Here is a 21,817-nt window from a genome sequence, read left to right as displayed (position 1 = left end):
TTGCCTGTTATTTTCAAAATGACCCTGTGCCAAAGTCCCTAGAGAAGAGCAGTATTTATGGAAGCTGATATATGGCAGGCCTCAATCAGTTGTTAGTTGAAGCTGGTATATCACCCTCAAGCAGTAATTTTGTGGACGCAGGTATATGGAAAACCTCTACCACTACTTTGTGGAAGCTGATATATGGAAGGCCTCAATCAGTTGTTATATGAAGGTGGGATATCACCCTCAAGCAGTAATTTTGTGGACGCAGGTATATGGAAAACCTCTACCACTACTTTGTGAAAGCTGATATATGGAAGGCCTCAATCAGTTGTTAGTTGAAGCTGGTATATCACCCTCAAGCAGTAATTTTGTGGACGGAGATATATGAAAACCTCTACCACTATTTTGTGGAAGCTGATAGATCGCAGCCCTCAATCAGTACTTTCTGGAAGCATACAAATGCACTATAATATACTTTCTATGTTAGAAAGTACAGGGAGGGCAGAATTATTAGGCAAGTTGTATTTTTGAGGATTCATTTTATTATTGAACAACAACCATGTTCTCAATGAACCCAAAAAACTCATTAATATCAAAAGCTAAATATTTTTGGAAGTAGTTTTTAGTTTGTTTTTAGTTTTAGCTATTTTAGGGGGATATCTGTGTGTGCAGGTGACTATTACTGTGCATAATTATTAGGCAACTTAACAAAAAACAAATATATACCCATTTCAATTATTTATTTTTACCAGTGAAACCAATATAACATCTCAACATTCACAAATATACATTTCTGACATTCAAAAACAAAACAAAAACAAATCAGTGACCGATATAGCCACCTTTCTTTGCAAGGACACTCAAAAGCCTGCCATCCATGGATTCTGTCAGTGTTTTGATCTGTTCACCATCAACATTGCGTGCAGCAGCAACCACAGCCTCCCAGACACTGTTCAGAGAGGTGTACTGTTTTCCCTCCTTGTAAATCTCACATTTGATGATGGACCACAGGTTCTCAGTGGGGTTCAGATCAGGTGAACAAGGAGGCCATGTCATTAGATTTTCTTCTTTTATACCCTTTCTTGCCAGCCACGCTGTGGAGTACTTGGACGCGTGTGATGGAGCATTGTCCTGCATGAAAATCATGTTTTTTTTGAAGGATGCAGACTTCTTCCTGTACCACTGCTTGAAGAAGGTGTCTTCCAGAAACTGGCAGTAGGACTGGGAGTTGAGCTTGACTCCATCCTCAACCCGAAAAGGCCCCACAAGCTCATCTTTGATGATACCAGCCCAAACCAGTACTCCACCTCCACCTTGCTGGCGTCTGAGTCGGACTGGAGCTCTCTGCCCTTTACCAATCCAGCCACGGGCCCATCCATCTGGCCCATCAAGACTCACTCTCATTTCATCAGTCCATAAAACCTTAGAAAAATCAGTCTTGAGATATTTCTTGGCCCAGTCTTGACGTTTCAGCTTGTGTGTCTTGTTCAGTGGTGGTCGTCTTTCAGCCTTTCTTACCTTGGCCATGTCTCTGAGTATTGCACACCTTGTGCTTTTGGGCACTCCAGTGATGTTGCAGCTCTGAAATATGGCCAAACTGGTGGCAAGTGGCATCTTGGCAGCTGCACGCTTGACTTTTCTCAGTTCATGGGCAGTTATTTTGCGCCTTGGTTTTTCCACACGCTTCTTGCGACCCTGTTGACTATTTTAAATGAAACGCTTGATTGTTCGATGATCACGATTCAGAAGCTTTGCAATTTTAAGAGTGCTGCATCCCTCTGCAAGATATCTCACTATTTTTGACTTTTCTGAGCCTGTCAAGTCCTTCTTTTGACCCATTTTGCCAAAGGAAAGGAAGTTGCCTAATAATTATGCACACCTAATATAGGGTGTTGATGTCATTAGACCACACCCCTTCTCATTACAGAGATGCACATCACCTAATATGCTTAATTGGTAGTAGGCTTTCGAGCCTATACAGCTTGGAGTAAGACAACATGCATAAAGAGGATGATGTGGTCAAAATACTAATTTGCCTAATAATTCTGCACTCCCTGTAGTACCAACAAAACTTCCACCCTATCCCGTAGTTTCTAAAATGGGTCACTTTTTTGGAGTTTCTACTCTAGGGGTGCATCAGAGGGGCTTCAAATGGGACAAGGTGTCAAAAAAAAACAGTCCAGAAAAATCTGCCTTCCAAAAACCGTATGGCATTCCTTTCTTTCTCCGCCCTGCCGTGTGCCCGTACAGCAGTTTACGACCACATATAGGGTGTTTCTGTAAACTACAGAATCAGGTTCATAAATATTGAGTTTTGTTTGGCTGTTAACCCTTGCTTTGTAAGTGGAAAAAAAAATATTAAAATGGAAAATCTGCCAAAAAAGTGAAATTTTGAAATTGTATCTCTATTTTCCATTAGATCTTGTGGAACACCTAAAGGGTTAACAACGTTTGTAAAATCAGTTTTGAATACCTTTAAGGGTTTAGTTTCTTAGATGGGGTCACTTTTATGGAGTTTCTACTCTAGGGGTGCATCAGGGGGGCTTCAAATGGGACATGGTGTCAAAAAACCAGTCCTGCAAAATCTACCTTCCAAAAACCGTATGGCATTCCTTTCCTTCTGCGCCCTGCTGTGTGCCCGTACAGCAGTTTACGGCCACATATGGGGTGTTTCTGTAAACTACAGAATCAGGTTCATAAATATTGAGTTTTGTTTGGCTGTTAACCCTTGCTTTGTAACTGTAAAAAAAAAATATTAAAATGGAAAATCTGCCAAAAAAGTGAAATTTTTAAATGTTCTCTATTTTCCATTAATTCTTGTGGAACACCTAAAGGGTTAACGACGTTTGTAAAATCAGTTTTGAATACCTTGAGGTGTGTAGTTTCTAGAATGGGGTCATTTTTGGGTGGTTTCTGTAAACTACAGAATCAGGTTCATAAATATTGAGTTTTGTTTAGCTGTTAACCCTTGCTTTGTAACTGGAAAAAAAAATAATAAAATGGAAAATCTGCCAAAAAAGTGAAATTTTTAAATGTTATCTCTATTTTCCATTAATTCTTGTGGAACACCTAAAGGGTAACGACGTTTGTAAAATCAGTTTTGAATACCTTGAGGGGTGTAGTTTCTAGAATGGGGTCATTTTTGGGTGGTTTCTATTAAGTAAGCTTCACAAAGTGACTTCAGACCTGAACTGGTCCTTAAAAAGTTGGTTTTTGAAGATTTCTGAGAAATTTCAAGATTTACTTCTAAACTTCTAAGCCTTGTAACGTCCCCCAAAAATAAAATGTCATTCCCAAAATGATCCTAACATGAAGTAGACATATGGGAAATGTAAAGTAATAACTATTTTTGTAGGTATTAATATGTATTATAGAAGTAGAGAAATTGAAACATGGAAATTTGCTAATTTTTCAAAATTTTGGGCAAATTTGGTATTTTTTTATAAATAAAAATGAATTTTTTTGACTCCATTTTACCAGTGTCATGAAGTACAATATGTGACGAAAAAACTATCTCAGAATGGCCTGGATAAGTCAAAGCGTTTTAAAATTATCACCACATAAAGTGACACTGGTCAGATTTGCAAAAAATGGCCTGGTCCTGAAATTTTTAAATGTTATCTCTTTTTTCCAATAATTCTTGTGGAACACCTAAAGGGTTAACGACGTTTGTAAAATCAGTTCTGAATACCTTGAGGGGTGTAGTTTCTAGAATGGGGTCATTTTTGGGTGGTTTCTGTAAACTACAGAATCAGGTTCATAAATATTGAGTTTTGTTTGGCTGTTAACCCTTGCTTTGTAACTGGAAAAAAAAATATTAAAATGGAAAATCTGCCAAAAAAGTGAAATTTTTAAATGTTATCTCTATTTTCCATTAATTCTTGTGGAACACCTAAAGGGTTAACGACGTTTGTAAAATCAGTTTTGAATACCTTGAGGGGTGTAGTTTCTAGAATGGGGTCATTTTTGGGTGGTTTCTATTAAGTAAGCTTCACAAAGCTTCACAAAGTATCTGAAGTACAATATGTGACGAAAAAACAATCTCAGAATAGCCTGGATAAGTCAAAGCATTTTAAAATTATCACCACATAAAGTGACACTGGTCAGATTTGCAAGAAATGGCCTGGTCCTGAAGGTGAAAATGAGCCCGATCCGGGCCATTTTTTGCAAATCTGACCAGTGTCAATTTATGTGGTGATAATTTTAAAACGCTTTGACTTATCCAGGCCATTCTGAGATTGTTTTTTCGTCACATATTGGCTCATTTTCACCTTCAGGACCAGGCCATTTTTTGCAAATCTGACCAGTGTCACTTTATGTGGTGATAACTTTAAAACGCTAAGGGGTTAAAAAAGCTGTTATTGTGTAAAACCTACACAAAAAAAATATTTATACATATTAGGTATCGCCGCGTCCGTATCGACTGGTTCTTTAAAAATATCACATGACCTAACCCCTCAGATGAACACCGTAAAAAATAAAAACTGTGCTAAATAAACAATTTTTTTGTCACCTTACATCACAAAAAGTGTAATAGCAAGCAATCAAAAAGTCATATGCACCCCAAAATAGTGCATATGACACCTAAAGAGTTAAAAATCTGTTTTGAATACCTTGAGAGGTGTAGTTTCTAGAATGGGGTCATTTTTGGGTGGTTTCTATTATGTAAGCCTCACAAAGTGACTTCAGATCTGAAAATGAGCCCGGTCCTTAACTCCTTAAGGACACAGCCTTATTTCGCCTCAAGGACCAGGCTATTTTTTGCAAATCTGACCAGTGTCACTTTAAGTGGTGATAACTTTAAAACACTTTGACTTATCCAGGCCATTCTGATAGTTTTTTCGTCACATATTGTACTTCATGACACTGGTAAAATGGAGTAAAAAAAAACAAACATTTTTATTTATAAAAAAATACAAAATTTGCCCAAAATTTCTCTACTTCTATAATACATAGTAATACCTACAAAAATAGTTATTACTTTACATTCCCCATATGTTTACTTTATGTTAGGATCATTTTGGGAATGACATTTTATTTTTGGGGGACGTTACAAGGCTTAGAAGTTTAGAAGTAAATCTTGAAATTTCTCAGAAATTTTCAAAAACCAACTTTAAGGACCAGTTCAGGTCTGAAGTCACTTTGTGAGGCTTACATAATAGAAACCACCCCATTCTAGAAACTACACCCTCAAGGTATTCAAAATTGATTTTACAAACGTTGTTAACTCTTTAGGTGTTCCACAAGAATTAATGGAAAATAGAGATACAATTTAAACATTTCACTTTTTTGGAGGATTTTCCATTTTAATATTTTTTTCCAGTTACAAAGCAAGGGTTGACAGCCAAACAAAACTCAATATTTATGGCCCTGATTCTGTAGTTTACATAAACACCCCATATGTGGTCGTAAACTGCTGTACGGGCACACGGCAGGGCGCAGAAGGAAAGGAATGCCATACGGTTTTTGGAAGGCAGATTTTGCTGGCCTGGTTTTTTGACACCGTGTCCCATTTGAAGCCCCCCTGATGCACCTCTAGAGTAGAAACTCCAAAAAAGTGACCCCATTTTAGAAACTACGGGATAGGGTTGAAGTTTGGGGCTAATTTTTTGCGGGATGAGGTGACGGTTAGATCGGTACTATTGGTGGGCGTATGCCTTTTTGATCGCTTGCTGTTGTACTTTTTGTGATGTAAGGTGACAAAAAAATGGTTTATTTAGCACAGTTTTTATTTTTTACGGTGTTCATCTGAGGGGTTAGTTCATGTGATATGTTTATAGAGCCGGTCGATACGCACGCGGCGATACCTAATATGTCTAATTCCCCCCCCCCCCCCCCCCCCTATTTTTTACCAATTTTTATTTTTTACTTTATTTGGGGAAAATGACGTTTTTGTTTATTCTTACTTGAAACTTTTAATTTTGGGGGGGGGAAACTTTATTTTTTCAACTTTTTTTTCACTTTATTTTTTGTCCCACTTTGGGACTTCAACTTTTGGGGGTCTAATCCTTTACAATGCATTGGCTGTATGAGTAATACAGTCTGTATTACTCATACAGCTTCCTGTGAGATCCAGGGGGCTGGATCTCACAGGCACGTCACAGGAAGGCAGCAGCGATGCCTCAGGAAGGCATCACACTGCCTTCTATGCCATCGGGTCCCCCCTACAGCCCCATGGGGACCCGATGGTACCGCCGGCGCCCGCACCATAAAAAGCCGCAAACCGCAGGTCTGAATTGACCTGCGGTTTGCGGCGATCGCCGACATGGGGGGGTCACGCGCATTTAGCCGAGGTGCCTGTACCTGTACGCCCTGTGTCCTGAAGAGGTTAAAGGGAACCTGTCACCGGGATTTTGTGTATACAGCTGAGGACATGGGTTGCTAGATGTCCGCTAGCACATCCGCAATACCCAGTCCCCATAGCTTTGTGTGCTTTTATTGTGTAAAAAAAACTATTTGATACATATGCAAATTAACCTGAGATAAGTCCTGTCCCTGACTCATCTCACATACAGGACTCATCTCAGGTTAATTTGCATATGTATCCAATCGTTTTTTTTACACAATAAAAGCACACAGAGCTATGGGGACTGGGTATTGCAGATGTGCTAGCGGCCATCTAGCAACCCATGTCCTCGGCTCTATACACAAAATCCCGGTGACAGGTTCCCTTTAAGGAGTTAATGCTATGCAAAAACCTTACTATCTATTGAGCGGCGACCTACTTATTTACTCTCTCTTCATACACAATGATTATGGAGATAATAAAAATAAAAAATGAAAAGTAAGGATAAAGATACAAATATAATCGTTATACAATATAAAATATCTAAAAAATCACCATCCTGATGAGTATTTGTTATACATTTATACTCATATGGCTATATAGTTCACTTGTAGCCTTAGGCTACTTAAACACTAGCGTTTTTGCTCGATCCGGCAGGGTCCAGCAAAAACCCTTCCGTTACTGATAATACAACAATCTGCATCCGTTATGAACAGATCCGGTTGTATTATCTTTAACATTGGCAAAACGAATCCGTCATTAACTTCATTGAAAGTCAATGGAGGATGGATCCGTTTTCTATTAGTAACATAGTACATAAGGCCGAAAAACATTTGACATCCAGTTCGGCCTGTCATCCTGCAAGTTGATCCAGAGGAAGGCAAAAAAAAAAACTGTGAGGTAGAAGCCAATTTTCCTCACTTCAGGGGAATAAAAGATTCCTTCCCGACTCCAATCAGGCAATCAGAATATCTCCCTGGATCAACGACCCCTCTCTAGTAGCTATAGCCTGTAATATTATTACACTCCAGAAATACATCCAGGCCCCCCTTGAATTCCTTCATTGTACTCACCATCACCACCTCCTGAGGCAGAGAGTTCCATAGTCTCACTGCTCTTACCGTAAAGAATCCTCTTCTATGTTTGTGTACAAACCTTCTTTCCTCCAGACGCAGAGGATGTCCCCTCGTCACAGTCACAGTCCTGGGGATAAATAGATGATGGGAGAGATCTCTGTACTGACCCCTGATATATTTATATATAGTAATTAGATCTCCCCTCAGTCGTCTTTTTTCTAAAGGGAATAACCCTAATTTTGATAATCTTTCAGGGTACTGTAGTTGCCCCATTCCAGTCATTACTTTAGTTGCCCTCCTCTGGACCCTCTCCAGCTCTGCTATGTCTGCCTTGTTCACAGGAGCCCAGAACTGTACACAGCACTCCATGTGTGGTCTGACTAGTGATTTGTAAAGTGGTAGGACTATGTTCTCATCACAGGCATCTATGCCCCTTTTGATGCAACCCATTATCTTATTGGCCTTGGCAGCAGCTGCCTGACACTGTTTTTTGCAGCTTAGTTTGCTGTTTATTAAAATTCCTAGATCCTTTTCCATGTATTGAAAGAATATATTCTGGCAGAGAAAACGGATCCGTCCCTATTGACTTGCATTGGGGGTCATGCCTGATCCATCTTGCTCTTCATCCCAGGACGGAAAACAAAATACAACATGTTGCAGTTTGCTCTCCGGTCTGGGAACGCAAGTAAACGGATCGGAATGCATTTTGGAGCGTTCTGTTCAGCTCAGTTTTGTCCCTATTGACAATTAATGGGGACAAAACTGAAGGTTTTTTTTCGGTATTGAGCCCCTATGACAGAACACAATACCGGGAAAACTTAAACGCTAGTGTGAAAGTACTCTTAATGCACAATTATTTTGTGTTAGTTTACTGACTGACCAAGCCAGCAAGCAGTTCCAAAAGATACTTTGTAGCAATTTATAATTTGCAATTGAACAGCTCATTCATAAATAGAGCTTAGGGTACTTTCACACTAGCGGCAAGGAACTCCGGCAGATGAACAGCCTGTCGGATCCATGCTGCCACTAGTGCACGCATGCCCCTGGACTACCGCTCCGGCCCCATTGAATAAAACGACATGTAGTTTTATTCCAGCCGCCTCTCAGCATGTTTGCCGTGCTGCCGCCGGAACTCCAGCCCGCCTCCATTGTAGTCAATGGGGCCGGAGCGAAAGTCCGGAGGCACGCGTGCACTAGCGGCAGCACGGATCCGACAGGCTGTTCACCAGCCGGAACAGCCTGCCGGAGTTCCTTGCTGCTAGTGTGAAACTAGCCTTATATATCAGGACACTATCAGTTTGGTGGTATTGAAGGATCCTTCTTCACTGTTCAAAGATCCTAAGTATGTTATTTTCTGTATTAATTTACTGACTCTGTATATAGTTCTCATGAATCCTTTGCATTAATTGTATCAGTCTATATACAGTGAGGAACAGAAGTATTTGAACACCCTGCGATTTTGCAAGTTCTCCCACTTAGAAATCATGGAGGGGTCTGAAATTCACATTGTAGGTGTATTCCCACTCTGAGAAACAGAATAAAAAATAATAATAATAAAAAAAAAAATTAGGAAATCACATTGTATGATTTTTTAAGAATTTATTTGTCGTGCACTGCTGAACATAAGTATTTGAGCACCTGAGAAACAGCAAGAATTCTGGCTCTCAAAGACCTGTTACTGTGCATTTAAAAAGTCCACCTCTACTCCACTCATTAATCTAACTTAGTAGCCCCTGTCTGAGCTCTTTAAAGGGCTTCTGTCACCCTCCTACAGTCATTTTTTGGCTACTTAAAATCCGTATACTGTGATTTATTAATATATAGTGCTCTTACTCTTTTTCGTTCAGTAGTTTCTTCAAAAAACAGACTTTTATAATATGTAAATTACCCCTCTACCAGCAAGTAGGGCGGCTACTTGCTGGTAGCAGCCGCATCCTCCTTTCATAAAGACGCCACCTCCTCATGTTGATTGACAGGGCCAGCGAGCGCTCTCGTCCTCTGGCTGGCCCTGTCTGCGTTCTAAATCCCGCGCCTTCGCCGTACCGGTCTTCAGTCGGCGCAGGCGCACTGATAGGAGGACGCTCGCTCGGCGCTCCTTCCTCAGTGCGCCTGCGCCGGGTGTAGATGTGACGTCATCGGCGCAGGCGCATTGAGGAAGGAGCGGCCGAGCGAGCGTCCTCCTATCAGTGCGCCTGCGCAGGCGCGAGATTTAGAACGCAGACAGGGCCAGCCAGAGGACGAGAGCGCTCGCTGGCCCTGTCAATCAACATGAGGAGGTGGCGTCTTTATGAAAGGAGGATGCGGCTGCTACCAGCAAGTAGCCGCCCTACTTGCTGGTAGAGGGGTCATTTACATATTATAAAAGTCTGTTTTTTGAAGAAACTACTGAACGAAAAAGAGTAAGAGCACTATATATTGATAAATCGCAGTATAAGGATTTTAAGTAGCCCAAAAAATGAAAAAAATGACTGTAGGGGGGGGGGGGTGACAGAAGCCTTTAAAGACCCCTGTCAACCCCACAGTCAGTCAGACGCCAACTACTACCATGGGCAAGACCAAAGAGCTGTCAAAAGACACCAGAGATAAAATTGTGGCTCTCCACAAGGCTGGAAAGGGCTATGGGGCAATTGCCAAGCAGCTTGATGAAAATAGATAATCTGTTGGAGCAATTGTTAGTTGTTGAAAATGGAAGAGGCTAAAGACGATTGTCAGTCTCCCTCGGACTGGGGCTCCATGCAAGATCTCACCTTGTGGGGTATCACTGATAAGAAAGGTGAGGAATCAGCCCAGAACTACAAGGGAGGAGCTGGTCAATGACATGAGGAGAGCTGAGACCACAGTTTCAAATCATGCATTGCACGGAAGGTGCCCCTGCTCAAGTCATCACATGTCCTGGCCCGTCTAAAGTTGGCCAATGACCATCTGGATGATCCAGAGGAGACGTGGGAGAAAGTCATGTGGTCAGATGAGACCAAAGTAGAACATTTTGGTCTAAACTTCACTCGTCGTGTTTGGAGGAAAAAGAAGGATGAGTTGCATCCCAAGAACACCATCCCTACTGTGAAGCATGGGGGTGGTAACATCATGCTTTGAGGTGCTTTTCTGCAACGGGGACAGCACGACTGCACTGTATTAAGGAAAGGATAAATGGAGCCATTTATTGTTAGATTTTGAGCAACAACCTCCTTCCCTCAGTCAGAGCATTAAAGATGGGTCGTGGCTGGGTCTTACAACATGACAACGACCCGAAGAACACAGCGAGGATAACCAAGGAGTGGCTCCGTAAGAAGCATATCAAGGTTCTGGAGTGGCCTAGCCAGTCTCCAGACCTAAATCCAATAGAACATCTTTGGAGGGAGCTGAAACTCCATGTTGCTCAGCGACAGCCCCGAAACCTGACAGTTATAGAGGAGATCTGTGTGGAGGAGTGGGCCAAAATCCCTGATGCAGTGTGTGCAAACCTGGTCAAGAACTACAGGAAACGTTTGACCTCTGTAATTGCAAACAAAGGCTTCTGTACCAAATATTAACACTGATTTTCTCAGGTGTTCAAATACTTATGTTCAGCAGTGCAAGACAAATAAATTCTTTAAAATTCATACAATGTGATTTCCTGATTTTTTTAAATTTTATTCTGTCTCTCGGAGTGGGAATGCACCGAAAGAGAACTAGCAAAATCGCAGGGTGTTTAAATACTTCTGTTCCTCACTGTATACAGCTTATTATGCTAGTTGATAGTGCTTAACGATCTTTATTCACTGTTTAAAGATCGTGTTCTGTCAGTCTGTATCCTCCCATGTGGTGGTAAGTAGTGCCCACTCAGATATAGCGGCTCCCGCTATCTCCAATGCGCTCCGGAGCCGTCGTCCATATTGCGTCTGGAGAAGGGTTTCATGAGATGTAGGGCCAAAGGAAAACCTTTATCAGCCACTATTACAAATGGAGTCGGGGAACCCACAGAACCTGGCAGCATTCTGGGCTATGGGAGGGCTAGTTGGTTGGCGTGAAGTTTCTCACTCAATCTGGAAGAACTGAAAATATGCGCATCTGCAGTGCTCCCAAAGGCCCTGATATCCACAATTATAAACTTATATGTAGTGTCAGCTAAAGCCAACAGCACAATGGAAAAGTATTCCTTATAATTGTAGTACCGGGATCCTGAGTGAGGCGGCTTCTTAACACGAATGTGTTTGCCATCCAGTGCCCCAATGCAGATTGGAAACTGCGCATCAAGATTAAAGCCTTCAGCAATTCTGATCCAATCCTCTGCTTTGGGCTCGGGCATCACCGCTTCCTGGAGTTGCTGCCCAATCACTTCACATGTTTGACGAACAATCCGAGAAATAGTTGAGACGCCCAGCAGGAACTCAAAATGCAGAGATACAAATGAATTACCAGTCGCCAGAAAAAAAATAATATTAAGTCAACATATTAACCAGACACTACTGGAGTCACTAATCATACTGGTGTAAAGTAGAACTGGCTTAGTCGTGCATAGCAAAGAATCAGATTACACCTTTCTTTTTCAAAAGTTGCTGTCCGAACTGAAAGGTTTGATATGAATGTTTGCTACAGGCAACTAAGCCAGTTCTACTTTACAACAGTTCAATTAATGACCGCACATATTTACACATAACAAAGCGAGTCTAACACACTTACCGTATTTTTTGCCCTATAAGACGCACCTGGCCATATGACACACCTAGGTTTTAGAGGGGGAAAATAGGGAAAAAAATATATTTTGAACAAAAGATGTGTTAAAATTTTTAATAAAATAACAATATTTGAACACTGTAAACATTAACAGTAGTAGCCAGCAGCATTAACAACCTTCATTACTGACTTAAATGTCCACCTACACTACTTCTCTATTCATCAGGGAACCTCAAAAACTCCTTATCACTACTGTCCAGGTTAATCACACTCTGTGGCTTAGTATCACTAGTATCGCTGCCTTCAGATTCGTTGTACAGGATATTGTCCTCAGTGCCATCCAAGCTTTGCTGATGCCACACTTTTTAAATGATCTGACGATTTCATCGTTGACTGCCTGCCATAATGTCTTCACCCACTCACAGACTTGGATGATGGTGGGCCTCTTCATCCGTCCAGTGGGAGTCAGGTCATGGTTCCCAGCTGCCATCCACTTGTTCCGGCTGTTGCGGCTTATTAATGGAAACGTACAGAGATTGTAGTTGGCTGGTAAGCCCCCAGGAATTATCTCTAGATGGGTGTTCCCTTCCTTAAATCTTGTTTTTGTGGTTTTGCTGATATACTGGTCAAGCACTAGTAGGGCCGGTTTCTTCAGAAGTCCTCCAGGGCGTTTGGACCACACTTTTTCGATCCATCCTTTCATGCCATTTTCGTCCATCCACCCTTTGTCGTGAACATAGACAATCACTCCTCTTGGGATCACCTCTTTTGGCATGCTCTTCCTTTTGAAAATCAGCATTGGTGGCAGCTTGGTGCCATCTGCGCAGCAGGACAAGACAACCATGTAATGGGTTTTCTCGTGTTCTGAGGTTTTCACAGTTATGGTTTTTGCACCTCTCACATCGACGGTCCTGTTCGATGGGACATCAAAGATTAACGGGACTTCATCCATGTTCCCAATCTGGCCTATTTCATAACCATTTTTCTTTCTTGAATCCAGCACAAATTTGTGAAAAGAGAATCTTGGACTCATTCTTTGGGCTTTTTTGTGCAATTCTTGTTTTGGTGCGCATAGCAAGGCCACATCTCCTCATGAACCTGTAGCACCATGATGCTGATCCAGTGAAGTCGCCAATGCCTTTCTCTGCAGCAAGACGTTTGGCTTCATATACAGTATGATTATTTTTGTAGATACTGAGAAGCCGTTCTTGTGACGTGTGATCCACTCTTTCATGTCCACGTCTAGCTGTGGCCACTTTGCAGCACACCCACGAAAAGTGTTTACTTTTATCAGCTTTTTTCCAACTGATCCTCTTGTTTCCTCCATTCACGAATCATCTTTTCAGTTGGAGGCGGACCGAAATGTCTCTCAGCAGCTCTGTTTCCATGCTCTTTGGCATATTTTATCACCTCCAGTTTAAAAGGAATTTTATAAGAAAGCCTTTTCTGCTTTGACATCGTTCAGAAATGTACAGTATGCATCAGGAGACTATGGTAATTTTCTGCAACAGAATACAGTAATGGAAGAACTGTCAGCACTACAATTATGGGGGAACTTCTAACTGCTAGCTAAGAACAGTGGCGTGCCCCGGGAGGGGGGGGGGGGGGGGTCCGCCCTGGGTGCCGGCTCTCACGGGGGTGCCAGCAGGCCCAGAAGCAATGAGCGCTTCCATCAATACAGATTGAAGCGCTCATTGCTGAAGCGCTGACACCCACATACTGCGGCGGGGCAGGGAGCGGAGCGCATAGTTCCCTGCCCCGCTGCGATCACCGCCATAGGCTTCAGGCTTAGTAGGCCTGAAAGACAACATATAAATAAAGCCGAGCGAAACGCACGTCGGGGTGCGCTCTCCAGAGGTCCAAGGTCTCGTCCCCTATTATACTTTATCATGTATTAATTTGTTATTTGTTGTTATTGGGTTCCATTTGGGTCGCTTTATGCAAGTGGTTTTTCCATGCTATTATTTTTGCTACCCTTGTTGGCCGCTATAACTTCTGCGGCTTTGTCTGCATTTATTTACCTGGATTATTGTAACATACTCCCTCCTCTGGCTTGCTTAGGAGGTCTTTTTTATCTCCTCATGCATGTTGCTGCTAAGCCATAAGGAGTGGTTTTTAGGGGGTATTGTTACCTTGTGTACCTACTGGTTAGCTGCTGATTCGCAGCGTTAACTGCATTACTGCTATTTATATCCATACAAATTATTTATTAATATGTTGTCTTTTATGATGTCATCCATAAAAATTTACTATTATCATATATGTGTGTTTCTGTTTTTCGGTACTATTTGAGTATATTCTCACACATAGCCTTTCATCTTTTTGATGATTGTTTCAGTTATACTAGTAGGCCTGAAGCCTATGCGGTAGTGAAATCCCGGCGCAGGCGCGCGTGATGAAGTCATCGCGCGCGCCTGTGTCGGGACTCAGCAGCACAGTGCCGGGACTCTGCGAGCAAGCGCAGGTAAGTATTTAGCTTTTAGTTGTTTTTTCTTTTTCTTTTATGTGCCAACTCTGGGGGACATGAGAGTGCCGGTGTGCACACAGGAGGACGTGTGGGGGGAAAAATATGGTGGGATACTGTGTGGGGGCAATTTTTTAAATTTTATTTAATGTGCCAACTTTGGGGGACATGAGGGGGGTGCACACAGGAGGACGTGGGGGGGATATGGTGGGATACTGTGTGGGGGCAAATTATTATGGGAGGAATTACTATGTGGGGGAAAATTATTATATGGGCAATGTGGGGGGGACACTACTGTATGGGGGCAGTGTGGGGGACACTACTGTATGGGGGGCACTAACGTGTGGGGGGCAGTGTGGGAGAAATAACTGTGTGGGGGGCACCGTGGGGGACGTTGCTATTGGGGAGGCACTGTAGGGGCCATTCGATTATTTCTGGGGACACTATACAGGGATTATTACCTGGAGCACAATATAGGGTGTTATTATTACTCGGGGCACTCTAGGGGACATTATAGCTGCTGTGGACACTATAGGGACATTTGGGGTAATTTATCAAACTGGTATAAAGTAGAACTGGCTTAGTTGCCCATAGCAACCAATTAGATTCCACCTTTTATATTTGACAGCTCTTTTGGAAATCCAGTTCTACTTTACACCAGTTTGATAAATGACCCCAATTATGTCTATTAGGGTCACTATTTTTTCAGCAGTATAGTACCTAGGACATTGGGGAGCACAACGGGCACAGTATTGGGAGTGGCAGCAGGATGACACTGTGGGGAGACCAGGATGGGGAGGTTGATGGAAAACGTTTCTGTGTTACAAACTCTGTAGAGACAAGATGTGGCTGAAAGAATTTGTCATGGCGGTCTAACGGAGCAGAAGAGGATAGAGAAGGTCTACATGACAGGAGATGTCCCTGTATGTTAGGGGTATGTGGTCAAGTATTGGGGGGGGGGGTGCCAGAGAAATGACCCACCCCCGGTGCCAAACACCCTGGGCACGCCACTGGCTAAGAACATCAGTGGATGACAATGTTATGGGGGAGGGGGGAAATCTGCCGCTGACACAAGTTTATAGGGGTATTCTGACGCTGACAGAAGTTTATGGGGGTGATCTGCTGCTGACAAACTAGTGAGGGGGGGGGGTGATCTGCCGCTGACACAAGTTTATGGGGATACCATAATCTGCTGCTGACAATGATATGGGGGGGGGAATCTGCTGCTGACACCTTTATTGGGTTTATTGGGAAAGGGGGGGATCCAGTGACACTTTAATAAGGGGGTCACTTTATTAGGGGGGGTCACTTTTAGAGTTCATGTTATGAAATTCGTTCACACTTGGTTTGGTGTTGTTAGAATTGCGTTACTACGGACCATAACGCAATTCTATGATGGAATGCATAACGGAATGCCTTTAGACGCATTCCGTTATTCATTCTGTCATAATAGAAGTCTATGGGCTGCAAAACGGATCCGTCCCGTGTCCGTTATTCAGGAGAGGACTCCAGCATAACGAAAACCGGACGGATCCGTTATGCTGGCCATAGACTTATATTATGACGGAATGACTAACAAAATGCCTCTAAAGACATTCCGTTATGCATTCTGTCATAGAATTGCATTATGGTTCGTGGTAACGGAATCCATAACACAATTCTGCTTTTACCACAAAACGTGTGAGCGCATTTCAAAATATGTCACTTTTTATTGGGGGGGGGTCAAGTTTATTAGGGGGGGTCACTTTATTAGGATTGGGGTCATTAGGGGTACCTTATGGATCACTTTCTGGCAGGGCACAGCACGCAGGGCACAGCAGTCACAGTGCAGGTAGCCAGGAGCAGGCACGTGTGACAGAGGCGGAGTCAACAGTCCTCCTCCTCCTACCACCCTATCTCCACCGCCAGAGCATGATAAATACAGTAATGTAATGCTGCGGGTGACTTTGGGATTTCTTAGAAATGTCATTGATCATATTGTCATGTTTATAAAGCGCTGGTAACTGTTCGGCTTCATTTCCTTGAGCACGTCTTTGAAGACAGAGGGGGAGCAGGGTTGTGTGAATGGGAAGTCTGTTCCGCCCATCGTCTGCCTGCTCCCGCACTGCCATCAACCATTCTCCTTCTCCATACCAGCGCATCTTCGGGCCAGCCGGTCCCTACCACCCAGCACTTGCCTCGGCCGGCCCCTACTATAGAACACCCAGGGCAGTCTTTAAAAAGGGGCAGCTGCCCCGGGCCCAGTTGCTCCTGGGGGGCCCAAGGCAGCTGCCTCTTGAGCCCTGCTAGCCACTGCCCCGGGTGTCATCTACACAGGGGGTGCTGCCATGCCATGCCTGCCGGTACTCCAGGCAGCGTACTGTGAGAGCTGTGATTCTCTAGGACCTTAGATGACATCATCACCATGTGACCAGTAACCTAGCAATATTACTGGTCACATGGCTATGAGGTCATCAAGGTCTTACTAGGAGTGTTGCTGTAGAAGTTTGCCTTAACTGTGGAGCTTTTTTTGTGAAGATTACATCAGAAAAAGGTGACAGGGGCTGTTATGCTAATATACTGTAAACTACTGTATAGTGGGGTGCTGTATAGTGTGGGGGCCTGTATAGTGTGGGGGGCTGTATACTGTGGGTGCTGTATATTGTGGAGTGCTATACTGCTGTGCTGTATACTGTGGGGGGCTGTATACTGTATACTGTGGGTGCTGTATATTGTGGAGTGCTATACTACTGTACTGTATATAGTGTGGGGGGCTGTATAGTGTGGGGTGCTGTATCGTGTATAGTTTGGGGTGCTGTATATGGTGAGGTGCTATACTGCTCTACTGTATACTGTGAGGTGTTGTATACTGTGGGGTGCTGTATACTGTGGGCTGCTATACTGCTCTACTATATACTGTGGGGTGCTGTATACTATAGGGTGCTATACTGCATACTGTGGGTTGCTGTATACCATAGGGTGCTATACTGCATACTGTGGGGTGCTGGGGTGCACTGTAACACTAGGGTGAGCCGAGCCCTGGTCTCCTTCCTGCAGAGCAGTGCCCACTTCCAGCCTGAGCCCAGCTGCCCAGAGCACTGATCCTGAGCCGCTGGAGTCTTCAGAACTGGAAGTATTTACAGTCATTCACTGTACTCTACCAGATGTGTGGATTTTTTGTGTGTGTGTTGTGGTGGAGGGCGTGATTGCCTGCTAAGGTGTGGGAAGGCGGGATCCAGGGGTCCCAAGTAAATTTTTGCCCAGGGTCCAATCAATATTAAAGACGGCCCTGAGAACACCTGCGACCAGCCCCTGCATACCACCATATCACTGCGGCCAGTCCCTGCCTCCCAGCACAGGCAGCGCGCCTGGACCTTTCAGACCAGCACCCGCAGAGCGCCCGGCTTTTTCCGACCAGCACCCACAGCGCGGCGGGCCTTTCATCGCAGCACTGCAGCGGCAGCCATGTAAGAAACATAGTGCCGGACATTTTTCCCCCCCTATATTCACCCCATAAGACGCACTAACTTCCCCCCCCCCCCCATTTTGGAGGGAAAAAAGTGCATCTTATATGGCGAAAAATATGGTAATATCCAAAATAATATGAACACATTATTTAGAGAACCATTGCAATAAATATACATACCTCAACGTAAGGGCTTATTCACACGACCATGGTTTTGTTCCGCATCCGAGCTGCATTTTTTTCATGAGCCCATGACAGCACCTGTGCGAGATCCTCCCCCTTCCGGACAGGAAACAGGAACTTCCCAGATCTTTAAATTGGTCCACTGCCTTCCACCACTCAGTATTTGACAAGATTCCTGGGACCAGCAATACACCTATATATAGTGAAACTAAGAGCACAAGCAAAAAACAAACCAGAAAAAAACTGCGCCAAATATATGCCAGGCATATCTCCTCTTTGGCACAATTACTAAAATATAGATTTCTCTCTTTTTTTTTGCAATATATATATATATATATATATATATATATATATAAATTTTACATTCCTTTTTTTTTTTATAGGGAGGGAATTATGTAGGTGCTGTCATGGGCTCATGGAAAACATATTACCGGTAAGAGTAATTGAAGTATTTCCATTACGCCCCATGACAGCACCTGTGAGAGTCTAGACTAGATGACTATTAGGGAGGGACTACAGCCTGCCGCACCTTTCTTCCAAAAGACATATCCTGCACAGATGAAAGGTCCAACCTGTAGTGCTTGTAAAACGTAGAAGGGGAACTTCACGTTGCTGCCCTACAGATTTGCTCAATGGTAGCGCACCCTTTTTCTTCCCAGGAAGAGGCTACTGCCCTGGTGGAATTAGCTGAAAAATCTAAAAGGTACCTGACAATCTGATTGTGAATATGCCAGACCTATCGCTCTCTTGATCCACCTGGCTAAGGTACGCCATTGAAGTACTCTGGACCTGAATTGGGCCCACCTCACAGCAGGAATACAAGCCGTCATCAAACCCAGAATAGACATTGCTTTTCTTAGGGATACTTCCTTGGTTTTGCTGAAAGACTTGATTTTCTGCTGAATAACTTTCTTCCTGTCTACCGGAAGATAAGATTTCTGCATCTGGGAATCTAATAAGATGCCTAGGAAAACGCATTTGGAAGTTGGAATCAGGGACGATTTGTCCCAATTTATTAACCAGCCAAGGCTCATCAGGGTCCCCAGGACCTCCTGTATTTGAGATCTCAACAGCTTTGGGGACTGCCCTACCAAGAGAAGGTCGTCCAGGTATGAGATTATAATGATGTCTGATCTTCTTATTTCTGCCATTACCTCTGCCATTAGCTTCGTGAAGAGCCTCGGCGCCTGTGATATCCCAAAGGGAAGTGCTCTGAACTGAAAGTGGACAATTGATTCTCTCATCTTCACCGCTACCCTGAGGTATTTTTGAGATGATGGATGAATAGGCACGTGATAGTAGGCATCTTTTATATCTATTGAGGCCATCACGCAGTTGGGGAACAGATGGAGGACCGTGGAGGAGATGGATTCCATCCTGACTCTTCAAATTTATTATCAGCCGTAACGTCCCGTTGGGTTTGGGAACTAAAAATAGGGTTGAATAAAAACCCTCTCCTTGTTTGTTCTTTGGGACTGGAACAAGGACTGCCTTTTCCAGGAGGTTGTTCATTTCCTCTGTAAGTGCTGCCTGTTTTGGAGAATGTTGGTCTAAGGAAGTAATTTTGAATGTCCTGGGTGGTAGCCTTTTGAAGTCTAGGCAGTAGCCTTCCTCTATAATACTCCTTACCCAGGCGCTTGCGGTAATATTTCGCCAGGCAGGAGAAAACAAAGAAAGATGACCGCCTACCTGGGGTCTGGCGTCATTGTTGAGTGGAACTTGAAGTCTGAGGTCTGGATTTAAACAGCACGCTTTTTGATTTATCCGATCTCCATTCCCTTCTTATCTTCTGATCCCCAAAACCTTTCCTTCTCTCATTACTCCGAAATGGCTTCCCCTGTCTAGGAAAGGACGGTGTTGGAAATCCTTTTTTCTTATCAGATGCCTTATCTAAAATATTGTCCAAGGCAGAAAAAAAATTTCCTTGACAAGGAAGGGCACATAGCTTAGATTTTGAAGCCACATCGCCCTTCCACCCCTTCAACCATAGGGACCTTCTGGCTGAATTGGACAGTGCGGCTGCTCTAGCGGAAAGCCTCAATGCATCAGCGGAGGCATCAGAAATAAAGCCCACTGCTCTGGACATGGTTGGTATAGCTTCCAGAAGTTGATCCCGTAGTATCCTTCACTATCGTCTGAGCCTTCTTATGTCTGGATGAGCTAGGCAGGGATTTTTTAAGATCTTCCACAGAAGAACGAACTTCCTTTTTAACTTACTCCTGTATGCTTTGTAATAAAGATGGCGACTCATCTGCTACTAACTTATCCAGACATGGTTGGCAACATGTTTTGGGGTAGGACGGGCTCAATTTACGTTAGCAAATTCCACACTCCTTAGCTTTTGTTTTGTGGGTAGCTTTTCTTGGGGCTTCTTTAACCTGCATAAAAACAGCCCTAATGAGTCTAATTCTGACCACAATAATAACTCCCCAAAGGGAGATGGTGGGGGTTAATCCCTCTTACCCCCAGGAGTACCATGCTGGATTCAGAGAGCTGCTCCTGTCTGTCAGTGCGCAGTTGTACTTCCCCTTCTTCCTGCATGATGATGCTGCTTCAAGGGGGGCAATGGAGGGAAGATCTGGCCGTCCGGACCGGTATCTGCTTGCTGCTACTCCCTCCATGCTGGCTGGCCGGCGTTCCCTTTTTCAAATAGGCCGCACAATGCCCGCCATGTTTAAGCTCCTCCCCTTCCGGCCAGTGGAACGCACGCGTCACTTCCGCTGCGACGCGCGCGTCCAGACTCGGCCTGCCGCAATGAGAGGAGAGGATCCACCTCCCCCCTCACGCCGAACTTCGCCGGCTAGGCAGAGACAACGAGGCAGCTACAGGCATCCCCCCATGGCTCTGAAGAAGGGAAGAAAACGCCAGGCTTCTCAGCGGCTCCTAGTGGAGACTTACAGGTACCTCCACTAGGTTTCCACCTTTTAACCCTAGAGGTCCTGCAGCCCAAAGGATAGACCTGAGAAGAATCCTCCTGTCTCTGGACAGGAAGCAGGAAAGAACTGAGTGGTGGAAGGCAGTGGACCAATTTAAAGATCTGGGAAGTTCCTGTTTCCTGTCCGGAAGGGGGAGGATCTCTCACAGGTGTCGTCATGGGGCGTAATGGAAATTTCAATAATCCGCAGCACTCACCAGTAGTTGGTGAAAAATTTTGATTTATTCACTCAGACAGCTAGATTACAGCGACGTTTCGACCTTGGTTGGTCTTTATCAAGCAATCGTTTATTTCTGGTAAAGACCAACCAAGGTCGAAACGTCGCTGTAATCTAGCTGTCTGAGTGAAAAAAATCACAATTTTTCACCAACTACTGGCGAGTGCTGCGGATTATTGAAATTTCTAGGCTGTTAGAGAGACACCTGCCTCCACCAGGACCTGAGGAAGCAGGCTGCCTCTTTCCCCCTTTCCGCTATCTTAGGGACTTTAGGGAATCTTTAGCCATAGGCACGGGGGCACGTTAATTCCCACCTTTAGGCTCTGAACGTGGGCACAGAAGTCCAGGGAGAACTGGTAGGGAATTGTCAGGAGGTGACCTTTATCCCCAGCTTCTGGCCTAGACGCTTGTTTTGAGGTTTTCTGTGTGTTTATTGTATCTTGTATCCTACCCACCGTGACATTATAACCCGCCAATACCTAGACTGCAATTTCTCAGCTGCTTTGAGATGGAGTCAATTGATGCGTTAGTTGATCGCATGCAGGGATTATCCCTAGAGGTTGCTGATCTGCG

Source organism: Bufo bufo, chromosome 7 (genome assembly GCF_905171765.1).
Source record: "Bufo bufo chromosome 7, aBufBuf1.1, whole genome shotgun sequence".
In the NCBI taxonomy this organism is placed as follows: domain Eukaryota; kingdom Metazoa; phylum Chordata; class Amphibia; order Anura; family Bufonidae; genus Bufo; species Bufo bufo.
The sequence above is the reverse complement of the archived record's forward strand: the minus strand, read 5'-3'. Positions refer to the sequence as shown.